The sequence below is a fragment of the Acomys russatus genome, chromosome 15, assembly GCF_903995435.1.
Source record: "Acomys russatus chromosome 15, mAcoRus1.1, whole genome shotgun sequence".
Taxonomy (NCBI): Eukaryota; Metazoa; Chordata; class Mammalia; order Rodentia; family Muridae; genus Acomys; species Acomys russatus.
The window spans coordinates 52,103,877-52,117,148 of record NC_067151.1 but is presented as its reverse complement, the minus strand read 5'-3'; the positions used below and the strand labels follow the sequence as shown (position 1 = coordinate 52,117,148).

Here is a 13,272-nt window from a genome sequence, read left to right as displayed (position 1 = left end):
TCTAGAAGGCTTTGTTTTTTGTTTTTTGCTTTTAGTGTCTTCAATGCCCATTGACTCTGAATATCTTTTCTTCTTCCTCTTCTGCGGAGTGTCCTAAGATCTGAAGGTAGGGATTTCGTGGATACATCTCATTTAGGAATTAGTGTTCTAAGGTCTCTTACTCATTGGTGAACTTGTTATTGGTCGCCATCTATTGCATGAGAAAGCTTCTCTGATGATGGCTGAGTAAGACACTGATCTATGTGTATAGCAGAATGTCGTTCGGAGTAAATTTGTTGCTGCATTTCTTTCTTATTTTCCCCTTCCTTCCTTCCTTCCTTCCTTCCTTCCTTCCTTCCTTCCTTCATCCCTCCCTCCCTCTCTCCATCCCTCCTTCCCTCCCTCCCTCCCTTCCTTCCTTTCGTCCTATATTTTTTTTTTTTTCTGTTTTAAAGGCTCCATTTTTACTTGGTCCAAGACTTGGGAGGGGCTCCAGGGTGGTCACAAAGCTGCCTAATGGCTTGAGAGGTTCATTTAGGTGGCGGGCCTAAGGCTGGTTGGTGCGGAGCAGAGGTAGGCCCTCGGAAGGCGAGGAGGCTTCCTAAGTCATGCTTGAGAGTGAGCTGCTCAGAGAGATACTGGCCCAGAGCCACCTGTGGTCCGCCAGTCTGTGCTGGCTGCCGCCCAACCATCTGAGAAATGTTGGTCAGGTCGTTGCCCATCCTCTTGATGAGCTTCACCACTTTATCGAGGAAGTGATTTTCCAAGAAATCACAGAGAGGAGGGTCTGTGCCAGCAGAGCCCAGGGAATGAGGATCCAAGAGGGCCTGGTTCAGGTTCTTCTCCAAGGCCAAGGCAGCGTCCATGGCCTCCTGGGCTTTATTTACCCCACTCATTTTTGAGATGGCTTCTACGCATCCTGGAAGAGAGCGTGGCCTCCTCAAGTTCTGCAACTTGAGGAGACGCTTGGCGCCCTCACGTTTATCCAAGGCCAGTTCGCAAAAAAAAAGTGGGCTACACCCTCCAGAGCCACGCCACCCTGACAAAAACAGTAGCCCAGAAAGAGGCCGGCAGTAGGAGGCCGGCAGGTGCAAGTGGACCAGGCGGTTCACGGCAGCTTCCACTTTGGTGGAATAATTCTGACAAACCTGAGAGACCCGTAGTCTGGAGTTAACCGCAAAGAGGTGGTGCGGCCTGCTCCTAGGAGCCTAGGCCTTTGAGGAGCTGGTCCCGGAGGCTACGGCTGGAGAGACCTTTAAGACGAATGGAGACTAACAAAGGGGGAGTCCCCAGGTCTGTTCCAACCAAACATTGTCGAAGCAAGACACAGATCCACGGGACCTCCAAGACGCTGCCTTTTTATTTCTTATAAAGGAAAACATTTAATTAAGGCTGGCTTACAATTTCAGTGGTTTAATCCATTGTCATCATGGCCAGGAACATGGCGGCATGCAGACAGACGTGGTGCTGGAGAAGGAGCTGAGAGTCCTACATCTTGATCCCCAAGCTGTAAAAGAAGGCTGCTCCCTTAATCCTAGCTTGAGCACGTGACATCTCGTTGCTGCGTTTCTTTAACAGAATAATACTATTATATTTCCCCCTAGGTCCATGGCCTATCTAGCCTCAGGTTCTGAGCATCCTGGGCAAGCTAAGTATGGACTGTATCTCATGGAGAAGGCTTTAATTCAAATCAGATAGTTGTTGGCTATACCCACAATTATTGTGCCAGTGTACCTTACGGGTATGTCAGCATTGTAGATATCAGAGTTTGTAGCTTGCTTGGTGTTTATCTTTTTTCTTCTGGTAGTGTCCAGTGCTCTTTTCAGTATCATAAACACTAGTCAGTAGTGGTGAAGGCTTTAGATAGATACTAGCTCAACTTCTCCACACTCAATGAGTTGTGTAGGTGTTATCTTCAGCAATAGGACTTTACCATCAGTTTGTGGAGAACAACCAATAGCCTGGGTTGTTTGGGGGAATTTTCATAGTGTCTCTTTGGCCAACAACTCTGCTAGATGTAACTCATTTCCTGCAGTGGAGGTTTCATGTAGTTGAGAGAGATATCTAGTTGGGGCTTCCCCCCACCCCAGTACCTTACTCTATACCTAATCACTGTAGTTATACAGATTGTAGCCTGCTTATGGAAGACTTAACTAAGAACTACATATAAATGAGAACATTACATTTTTGTCTGGCCATCTCTGTGGTCTTTTAGAGTCTGTAGAACATTTGTCTAGTCCTTTTTGGGTTCTAGAGTCTCTGTTGAGAACTTGGGTGAAATGGATATTCCTTTATATGTTACTTAGTTTTTTCCCCTGGCAGATTTTAATATTCTCTTCTTTTCAGAACATTTAATATCTTGATTATTAGGTGTCATGAGGAATTCTGTGTGCTACCTGTGCCTTTATGTATACTGTGAGTTAAGGAAATCTATGATTTTGTTGAAAAAATTTTCTGTGCATTTGACCTAGGTTCCTTGTCTCTAATCCTATTATTCATAGATTTAGTTTTTTTCATAGTTTCTCAGATTTCCTGTATGTTTTTGTTCCTTTTTTTGGAAGATTTAACATTTTCTTTGCCTGAGATATTCATTTCTTCTATCTTGTCTTCAATGCCCATGTTTTTTCTTCCATATGTTGTACCCTGCTGATGACACTTACTTCTCTGGTGTTTGCTTGGTTTATAATTTTTTTCCAGACTTCCCTCAGTGCTTGTTTACTTCAGTGATTCTATTTCTACTTTTGTGTCTTGACTGTTCATTTCATTACACTGTTTGTGTTTTCATAGATTTCATTAAATGGTTTCATTTATATCTTTATTAAGGTCCTTGAACAAATTCACAATAGGTATTTTGAAGGCCCCATATTGCATTTCTCAGGTCCTACTGTAGTAGGGATACTGGCTTTTGTTGGAGACATATTGTCCTGGTTATTATTCATTGGGCTTTTACACTGCTCTAGGCATCTGGGATGATGTAATTTTAGGTGCTGATATCTTTTTTTTTCTTTTAATTTTTAAATTAATTTATTCTTGTTACATCTCAATGGTTATCCCATCCCTTGTATCCTCCCATTCTTCCCTCCCTCCCATTTTCCCCTTACTCCCCTCCCCCATGACTGTTCCTGAGGGGGATTACCTCCCCCTGTATATGCTCATAGGGTATCAAGTCTCTTCTTGGCAACCTGCTATCCTTCCTCTGAGTGCCACCAGGTCTCCCCCTCCAGGGGATATGGTCAAATATGAGGCACCAGAGTACGTGTGAAAGTCATACCCCACTCTCCACTCAACTGTGGAGAATGTCCTGTCCATTGGCTAGATCTGGGTAGGGGTTTGAAGTTTACGGCCTGTATTGTCCTTGGCTGGTGCCATAGTTTGAGTGGGACCCCAGGGCCCAAATCTGCCTATCATAATGTTGTTCTTGTAGGTTTCTATGACCCTCTGGATCCTTCTACTTTGCTATTCTGCCATGCTTTTCTCATCTAGAGTCCCAATGGGATGTCCCCCCTCTGTCCCAGTTTCCTGGTAAGTGAAGACTTTCATGGGACAGGCTCCTTGGGCTCATATGCAGATATAAGTGAATATATACCATTTGACTCTGCTTCTGGGTTAACTCACTCATTATGATCATTTCTAGCTTAATCCATTTTCCCACAAATTTCGGGAATTCCTTGTTTTTTAAGGGCTGAGTAATATTCCATAGTGTAAATGTACCACAGTTTCTTTATCCACTCTTCTACTGAGGGACACTTAGGCTGTTTCCATGTTCTGGCTATTATGAATAAGGCTGCTATGAACATGGTTGAGCAAATTATCTTGTTGTGTATGCGTATATTCCAAGGAGTGGAATAGCTGGGTCTTGAGGAAGCCCTATTCCCAGTTTTCTGAGATAGCACCAGATAGATTTCCAAAGTGGCTGTACTAGTTTGCATTCCCACCAGCAATGAAGGAGTGTTCCTCTCTCTCCACATCCTTGCCAGCATGTGGTGTCATTTGAATTTTTGATCTTAGCCATTCTGATGGGTGTAAGATGGAATCTCAGAGTTATTTTGATTTGCATTTCCCTGATGACTAAGGAGGTTGAGCATTTCTTTAAGTGTTTCTCAGCCATTTGATATTCCTCTGTTGAGAATTCTCTGATTAGTTCCAAGCCCCATTTCTCAACTGGGTTATTTGGTTTGGTGATGTTTAATTTCTTGAGTTCTTTATATATTTTGGATATTAGACCTTTGTCAGATGTAGGGTTGGTGAAGATCTTTTCCCAGTCTGTAGGCTGTCGCTTTGTTCTCTTGGCAGTGTCTCCTGCCTTACAGAAGCTTCTCTGCCTCATGAAGTTCCATTTTTTAATTGTTGACATTGAGGCCTGGGCTGTTGGTGTTCTGTTCAGGAAGTTGTCTCCTGTGCCAATATGTTCCAGGCTCTTCCCCACTTTTTCTTCTAAGCGACTTAGTGTCTCTGGTTTTATGTTGAGGTCTTTGATCCACTTGGATTTGAGTTTTGTGCAAGGTGACAAATATGGGTCCAGTTTCATTTTTTTACACATAGACCTCCAGTTAGACCAGCACCATTTGTTGAAGATGCTATCCTTTTTCCATTGAACGGATTTGGCTTCTTTGTCAAAAATTAAGTGATCATATGTGTGTGGATTCATATCTGGGTGCTCGATTTGATTCCACTGATCAACCAGCCTGTTGCTGTGCCAGTACCATGCTGTTTTAATTACTGTTGCTTTATAGTACAGTTTGAGATCAGGTATGGAGATTCCTCCCGAGGATCTTTTATTGTACAAGATTGTTTTAGCTATTCTGGGTTTTTTGTTTTTCCATATGAAGTTTAGAATTGAACTTTGAATGTCTTTTAAAAATTGTGTAGGTATTTTGATAGGGATTGCATTGAATCTGTAGATTGCTTTTGGTAAGATGGCCATTTTTACTATGTTAATTCTCCCGATCCATGAGCAAGGAAGATCATTCCATCTTCTCATGTCATCTTCAATGTCTTTCTTCAGAGTTTTGAAATTTTTTTTCAAACAAGTCCTTCACTTGCTTAGTTAGAGTAACTCCTAAATATTTTATATTGCTTGTGGCTAATGTGAAGGGTGTGGTTTTCCTAATTTCTTCCTCTGCAAGCTTGTCATTTGTGTATAGGAAGGCTACAGACTTTTTTGAGTTAATTTTGTATCCAGCCAATTTGCTGAAGGTGTTTATCAGCTTTAGGAGTTCTCTGGTGGAATTTTGAGGGTTACTTATGTACACTATCATATCATCTGCAAATAGGGATAACTTGACTTCCTCTTTTCCCATTTGGATACCCTTGATCTCCTTTTGTTGTCTTATTGCTCTGGCTAGAACTTCGAGTACTATATTGAAGAGATATGGAGAGAGTGGGCAGCCTTGCCTTGTTCCCGATTTTAGAGGAATTTCCTTGAGTATCTCACCATTTACTTTGATTTTGGCTATTGACTTGCTGTATATAGCCTTTATTATGTCGAGAAAAGTGCCTTGTATCCCCGATTTCTCTAAAACTTTAAACATGAATGGATGTTGGATAATATCAAATGCTTTCTCTGCATGTAAAGAGATGATCATGTGGTTTTTATTTTCAGTTTGTTTATATGGTGGATTACATTGATGGATTTCTGTATATTAAACCATCCCTGCACGCCTGGAATGAAGCCTACTTGGTCATGATGAATGATATCTTTGATGTGTTCTTGTATTCGTTTTGCAAGTATTTTATTTAGTATTTTTGCATCAATGATCATAAGAGAAATTGGTCTGAAATTCTCTTTCTTTGTTGAGTCTTTGTGAGGTTTAGGTATCAATGTGACTATGGCCTCATAGAATGAATTTGGTGATGTTCCATCCATTTCTATCTTTTGGAGTAGCTTGAAGAGTATCGGTATTAGCTCACCCTTGAAGGTCTGGTAGAATTCTGCACTGAAACCATCTGGCCCTCGACTTTTTTTGGTTGGGAGACTATCAATGATTGCTTCTATTTCTGTAGGGGAAATGGGACTATTTAGCATGTTTATCTGTTCTTCACTCAATTTTGGCAAGTGAAATTGATCAAGAAAATCATCCACTTCCCTTAGATTTTTCAAATTTTGTGGCATATATGCCTTCGAAGTAGGATTTTATGATTCTTTGTATTTCTTCAGTGTCTGTTGTTATGTCTCCCTTTTCATTTCTGATTTTGTTGATTTCGATACTGTAGGTGCTGATATCTTATCTGGTCTTTGTTGCCTGGCTGCTCCCTTCCTTGGTTTCTGTTGCCTTTTATGAATCTTAGGAAGGTGTGATGGCTGTGAGTTGCCTAATAAGAAATGGTTCTGTGTTCTTGCCAAGTGTGGTCACTGGGCGTCTTATATAGAATGTCTTTCTAGCTCTTAGGGAGCTGACACAAAGGAATAAGCATGGGCTAGAAGGAGTCTTGAAAGGAACAGAGGAGGAAAGAAAGCTGTGTTGGCCATAATGGTTTGAGGAGTTCTTAGTGTGTGGAGCCAGATAGGAAGGATAGGCCCATTGGCATGGAGCTCCAGAACTCTGAATTTTGATTCGATATGGTTTTCTGTAATAGTTTCCACATTTTGGAAAGATAATTTTCCTTAATAATAGGTGAGTACTACACTTGTCTGTGGGTAGGAAGACAATATATAGATTGTATTTGTGGATTATATTGGTTTAATAGCATGGTGGTTGTATGTTTTTCTCCCAGGTCCATGACTCCATTCTCCCCAGGTGTTTGCTAAGGTTTCCAGTACCAGGAATGCTTTTCCTCTTGTTTGGTCAGTTTCAAGTCCAATTGGAGAGCTGTTGGTTACAGCAAATATATTTGTGCCAGATTGTACTGTTAGGGTTATCATACCATGCTGGTTGCTGTGGCTCATCCATATCATAGCTATATAGGACTGTTGGTTGCCTCTCTCCTTTGGAAGCCTCCATGGGGCCTTCAGGAACCATGGAAATGAGTCCTCACAGAGGAGTTCTTTAGGTCAGTTACAGTTAAGGGGCCTCTGAGTATAGGGTGTCTCCACAATAGGGATTTACCTTCTACCACTAGGTGCAACAAAAGACAATAACAATAGTATGTAATGTTTGGGGAGTCTCTCAGCCAACCTGGGCCAACAACTCAAAAAAAGACTGCTTACGCTTGATGTTTTTTTTTTCCCCCCTCTGGTCCTTAGAGGGAGCATGGTTAGCATGGATAAGATGCCATTTAAATTATAGATGTATGTTTATACACATACATATATGTATTGTAGAACACATTTTTTTTTTGCCATGGACTGTCTCATTTGGATATAGGTCCTTGAGAATGAGAGTTTTCAAAGCATCAGTGGGCAAAGATAGGTGACAAACAGAGACAAACCCATGGGAGTGTTTGAATCTGAGTGTATTTTGCAGGTAAGCAAGCTAGATTTTTATACACATTTTTTGAAATGGGGAGTGTTTTTGTGGTTACATTTTTTGTTCATACAGTTCAAAATATAGGATGCAAAGTAATAATGTCATAAATCTTGATTCACCATTCTTTTTTTTTAATTTTTTATTATTAATTTATTCTTGTTACATCTCAATGGCTATCCCATCCGTTGTGTCCTCCCATTCTTCCCTCCCTCCCCTTTTCCCCTTATTCCCCTTCCCTATGACTGTTCCTGAGGGGGATTACCTCCCCCTGTATATGCTCATAGGGTATCAAGTCTTTTCTCGGTAACCTGCTATCCTTCCTCTGAGTGCCACCAGGTCTCCCCCTCCAGGGGACATGGTCAAATGTGAGGCACCAGAGTATGTGAGAAAGTCATATCCCACTCTCCGCTCAACTGTGGAGACTGTTCTGACCATTGGCTACAAGTCATTAACTTGGTATCAGTATGCATGTGCCCTCTTTATCAAAGGTCAGTGCTCTCTCATTATGCCAAACATCTGTGTGTCAAGACAGTTTTTCTTAGTTCTTCTTTTTTATCTGAGCATCACTATCTGGAGCTTCCTTAAACACTTTATTTGTAAGTCATAATATAAACTATTAATTGGTGATTAATTCTTAGCCATGTTTGTTTTAACAAGTGGAGCGGAGCTTGGTGGTAAGTGGGCCTGAATGACCCTAGGCTGCAGTCCCAAGTTAGGGCGTTTTATAGCAACAGAGTCATGTTTGGAACGTTCTGATATGAGAGTAGAGAAAAAACAAAGGCAGAGTGTTCCAACACAAATAAGTAAAAAAAAAAAAAAAAAAAAAAAAAGACTGCAATCAGTTAATCCTGTCAGGAACATCAGACCCATTCCAGGAAGCTCTCCCTGGGCAGGGGTCATCGCCTCGGGTTGTGCAGTAACATTTGTCACAGAGACTCCATGGGACAGGTCATGACATTTTTGGGTTGATAGTTAATAGTATGATTCCTTATGATTCTTCAAACATAGTTTTCATTATTTTACTCTCTTCTGTGTTTATAGCCATCCTCCTCACTCACTAGAACTCTCATTTCCCATGTTCACAACCAAGTCACACATACCCACTAGTCCCTCTCTATTGTTCTTCTACCTCCCAAAAGAGCCATGGTCCCCTTTTACTTTCCTAATTTCTACAGCTGCCGAAGGATATATACTCACATTTGAAGATTAAGCAAGGAGCCTCGGAGGTGAGAGGGCCTGTGGCATTTGTCTTTTGGGGTCTCAGTTACACCACTCTATGTAATATTTTGTAGTTCCATCCATTTGTGTGAAAATTTCATGATTTCATTTTTCTTTACAGCTGAATAATATTTAATAGTGCATATATAACACATTTTCGTTATACATTTGTCAATTTGAGGACATTTAGGTTGCTTTCTTTTCCTGGCTATGACTAAAACAGCAACAGGCATGGCTGAGTAAGTAAGTGTCTGTGGAGTAGGCTGTCAAGTTTTGGACATATGCCAAAAAGAAATAGAGCAGGGTGAAATGAGGGTTCCCTTTTCCTCTGTATACCCTCAAATATTTACTGTCCATTGTTTTACTGATCTTTGTCATTCTTTCTGGGCTAAGATTAAATCTCAGATTTGTTTTGATTTGATTTCTCTAAATAATTGGGAAGATTACCATTTTAAAAGATATTTCTTAGCCATTTTCCTCCTTTAAAATTTTTTTTTAGAACTCTCTGTTCAGATCCCTCACCTGTCTTTGGAATGGGCCATTTTTTTCTGAATCTTTGTTTTATTGAGTTCTTTATATATTCCTCTGTCAGATATATAGTTGGGAACAATTTTCTTTTGCTTCACTCAGTTGATATATTGTTTTAAAGCTGTGTGTTTTTGTTTTATAAAGCTTCACTTATTAGTTGTTTGCCTTATTTTTCTTGGACAAACAGAGCTCTAATCCTTTCCTAACCTTATAAACCCTATAGGGTATGACTATGGTTTCTTCTAGCACTTCCGATGTTTCAGATTTCAGGTTTAGATCTTTGACTATTTTGAGTGAGTTTTTGTGCTAGGTGATAGTTACAGATCTAATTTTATTCTATTTCATGTGGGCATCTAGTTTTTCAGGTATCATTTGTTAAAGATGTTTTCTTTGGCTCATGTTTTTGGTACTTTTGTCAACTTTTAAATAGTTGAAGTTATGTGAACTCATATTTGGTCTTTGTTTTTGTTCTATTGACATACATGTCTGTTTTTGTAGCAGTATTATTTTTAAAAATATTTAATTAATTAAAGTTTTTCTTGCCTCAATATGCCTCAATTATGAGATTATCGAAAGTACTTATATACCTTTTTACTTTGCTTTAAGTACTTAAAACATAAACTATGTAAAACAAATTTGAACTTAAAAACGTTCAAAGTAGTGATTTTTAGCTACAGATTTATATAGTATTGATTGAAATAATGATCTTCAGTTGTTTGATATTGCTGTCTTGCAATCAGATTCTTTTTAAAAATGCATTTATTTATTCACTTTACGTCTTGATTGCAGCCCTCCCTCAGCTCTTCCTCATCCCCCCTCACAGTCCCCTTTCCCCCATTCTCCCTTCTCCTCCTTAGAGATGGGAGAGGTCCTCCATGGGTACCAGTCTGTCTTAGCACATCATGTTGCTGCAATACTAGGTGCATCTTCTCCTACTGAGGCCAGACAAGACAGCCCAGTTAGGGTGATAGGATCTAAATGAAAGCATCAGAGTCAGAGAGGACCCTACTCTAGTTGTTGGGGACACCCATATGAATACCAAGCTGTTCATCTCCTACTTATATGTATGGGGCCTAGCTCTAGCCCATGCTCTTTGGTTGGTGACTCAGTTTCTCTGGACCCCCATGGGTGCAGGTTTGTTGACTCTATGGGTCTTCTTGTGGAGTCCTTGACCCTTCTGGTTCCCTGAATTGTTCCCCTGACTCTTTTATAGGATTCCCTGAGCTATGTCTAATGTTTGGCTTGCAGGGGGGTGTCCCTGCATCTGTTTTCATCATCAGTAGTCCTTCTGTATACAAACAATAAACAGGATGAGAAAGAAATTAAGAAAACAACACCCTTCATATTAGCCACAAATAATGTAAAACATCTTGGTGCACCTCTAACCAAGCAAGTGAAAGACCTGTATGACAAGAACTTCATGTCTCTGAAGAAAGAAGTTGCAGAAGATATCAGAAGATAGATATTCCATGCTCGTGGATTGGTAGGAATAACATAGTAAAAATGGCTATCCTAGCAAAAACAATCTATAGATTCAGGGCAATTCCCATCAGCATTCCAACACAATTCTTTACGGACCTTGAATGAAAAATTCTCAACTTCATATGGAAAACCAAACAACAACAACAACAACAAAAGCCAAAGGGGAAAAAAAACACAAAACAAACCAACAACAAAAAACAAAACAAAACAAGACAAAAAACAAAAACAAAACCCAGAATAGCTAAAAACAGTCATGTACAATAAAAGATCTTCCAGAGATATTACCATCTTTGATTTCAAGCTATACTACAGATCAATAGTAACAAAAACTGCATGGTACTGTCATTGAAACAGACAGGTTGATCACTGGAATCAAATCGAAGCCCCCAAAAGAAACTACACATCTATTTGATTTTTGACCAAGAAACCATGCAATGGAAAAAGAAAGCATCTTCAACAAATGATTCTGGTTTAACTGGATGTCTGCATATAGAAGAATGTAAATAGATTCATATTTGTCACCCTGCACAAAGCTCAAGTCCAAGTGCGTTAAAGACCTCAACATAAATCCAGATACACTAAATCTAATAGAAAAGAAAGTAGAGAATAGCCTTGACTTCATTTGCACAGGAGACAACTTCCTGAGCAGAACACCAATAGCTTAGTCAAGACCATCAATTAATAAATGAGACCTCATGAAACTGAAAAAGCCCCTTTAAGGCAAAAGACACTGTCAACAGAACAAAAACAGCAGCCAACAGAATGGGAAAAGATCTTGACCAATCCTACATCTGACAGAGTGCTAATCTGCAAAATTTGTGAAGAACTCAAGAAATTAGACACCAAAAACTAATTAAGCTAATTAAAAGTGGGGCACAGAGCTATTATCAACAGAAGAATCTCGAATGGCCAAGAAACACTTGAAGAAATGCTCAATATCCTTAGTCATCAGGAAAATGCAAATCAAAATGACCCTGAAATTTTATCTTACACTTGTCAGGAAGCTATGATAAAAAACAAAAACAAAAAAACAAAACAAACAAACAAAAACCCTCAAGCTATAGCACATGCTAGGGGAGATGTAGAGCGAAGGGAACACTCCTCCATTGCTGGTGGGCGTGCAAACTTGTACAAGCACTTTGGAAATCAATCTGGTGGTTTCTCAGAAAATTTGGAATAGTTCTACCTCAAGACCCAGCTATACTACTCCTTGGCATATACCCAAAAGATTCTTCACCACACCCCAAGAACACCTCAAATCTGTTCCTAACAGCTTTATTCATAATAGCCAAAAAAAAAACCACAAACAAACAAACAAACAAACAAAAAACCCAAAACCAAAAACAACAACAACAAAAACTGGAAACAACCCAGATGTCCCTCAACCAAAGAATGGATACAGAAAATATGGTTCATTTACACAATGGAATACTGCTCAGCTATTAAAAACAAGATGTACTTGAAATTTCTAGGCAAATGGATGGAAGTAGAAAATACTATCCTTAGTGAGATAACCCAAACGCAGAAAGACATGCCTGGTATGTACTCACTTATACATACAGGACAAACATGCTAAAATCCACACACCCAATATTGTACTTTTTAAGTTGCTACTGCTCTGTAAATACCTTAAGATCTGGAGTGACAATCGCTCTAGCATTGTTATTTTTACTGAATTGTTTTGGTTTTCTGGGGTCTTTTGTAATTCCACATTAATTTTAAGAGCAAAATCGTGCCTGCTACTGGAAATTAGGCAAATTACCAGAGGGTAATGCAGTCATGGATCTTGGAGGAGATCCCACAAATACCACTTTACTAAACCAGCATTTACATTCTAGATATTAATTTTCATATTTATAGATAACTGTAGTTTTTATCTCTCATTAACAAAACAGAACACCACTTCTCTTTGCTACAGAGACGACAACAGAAAATCACAACGTATCAAAATACAGGGAACAAGAGCTCTCAATAGCAAGTGATGTTATCGTAATACATCTGCATTCAAAGCTTACAGATCCTAGTGTAAGAGGGAGAAAAAAGATTATAAAAGCCAGGATAACATGGAGTTTTCTGTGAAGTTTTGTTTTCTAGAAAAATCAGAGAAACTATACCCGTGATATCTCATTGACATGGGTGACAAGATCTGAACAATGATGACACCAATATCCATGTTAAGATTGAAGAAAGAAAGCTCAGAAGGCCTCAACCACAAACAAAGCACCAGGCAATAGTGAAAGTTGGAAAAACAGTCTTCCCCATGAAAAAGCCCCTCCAGTTGGACATTCAATATGAAACGGTCAACCTTGAAATTATATATACATAAGTAACATTATATGGCCTGAACAGATTGCATCTATATATTTTGGAATATATGTATGTAACAACAATTAAAGGAAAAGAGGCCCTGAATTTGAGGGGGACCAATGGGCTGTATATAGGAAGGCTAAGAGTAAAGAAGTAGAAGGGGAGAAAGATGAAATTATAATTTCAAAAAATAAAAAATAAATAAATAATAAAACATTTGGATTTCCAGAATCAGTGACAGATATATTAATTTTTATTGGTGTGTTTTAATGTTAACTTATAATTTTTGTTTTAAATTAAATTAATTTTAATAGATGTAAAAATCATAAAAATACAAATAGTATTAGGACAT

The 13,272-nt window shown here is 39.2% G+C and overlaps 1 pseudogene; it reads right to left on the bottom strand.

The window, feature by feature from the left end:
• Positions 1-509: 509 nt before the first annotated feature.
• The window catches only part of LOC127199042 (ferritin light chain 1-like), a 53,161-nt pseudogene continuing 40,398 nt past the window's right edge, over positions 510-13,272 (bottom strand).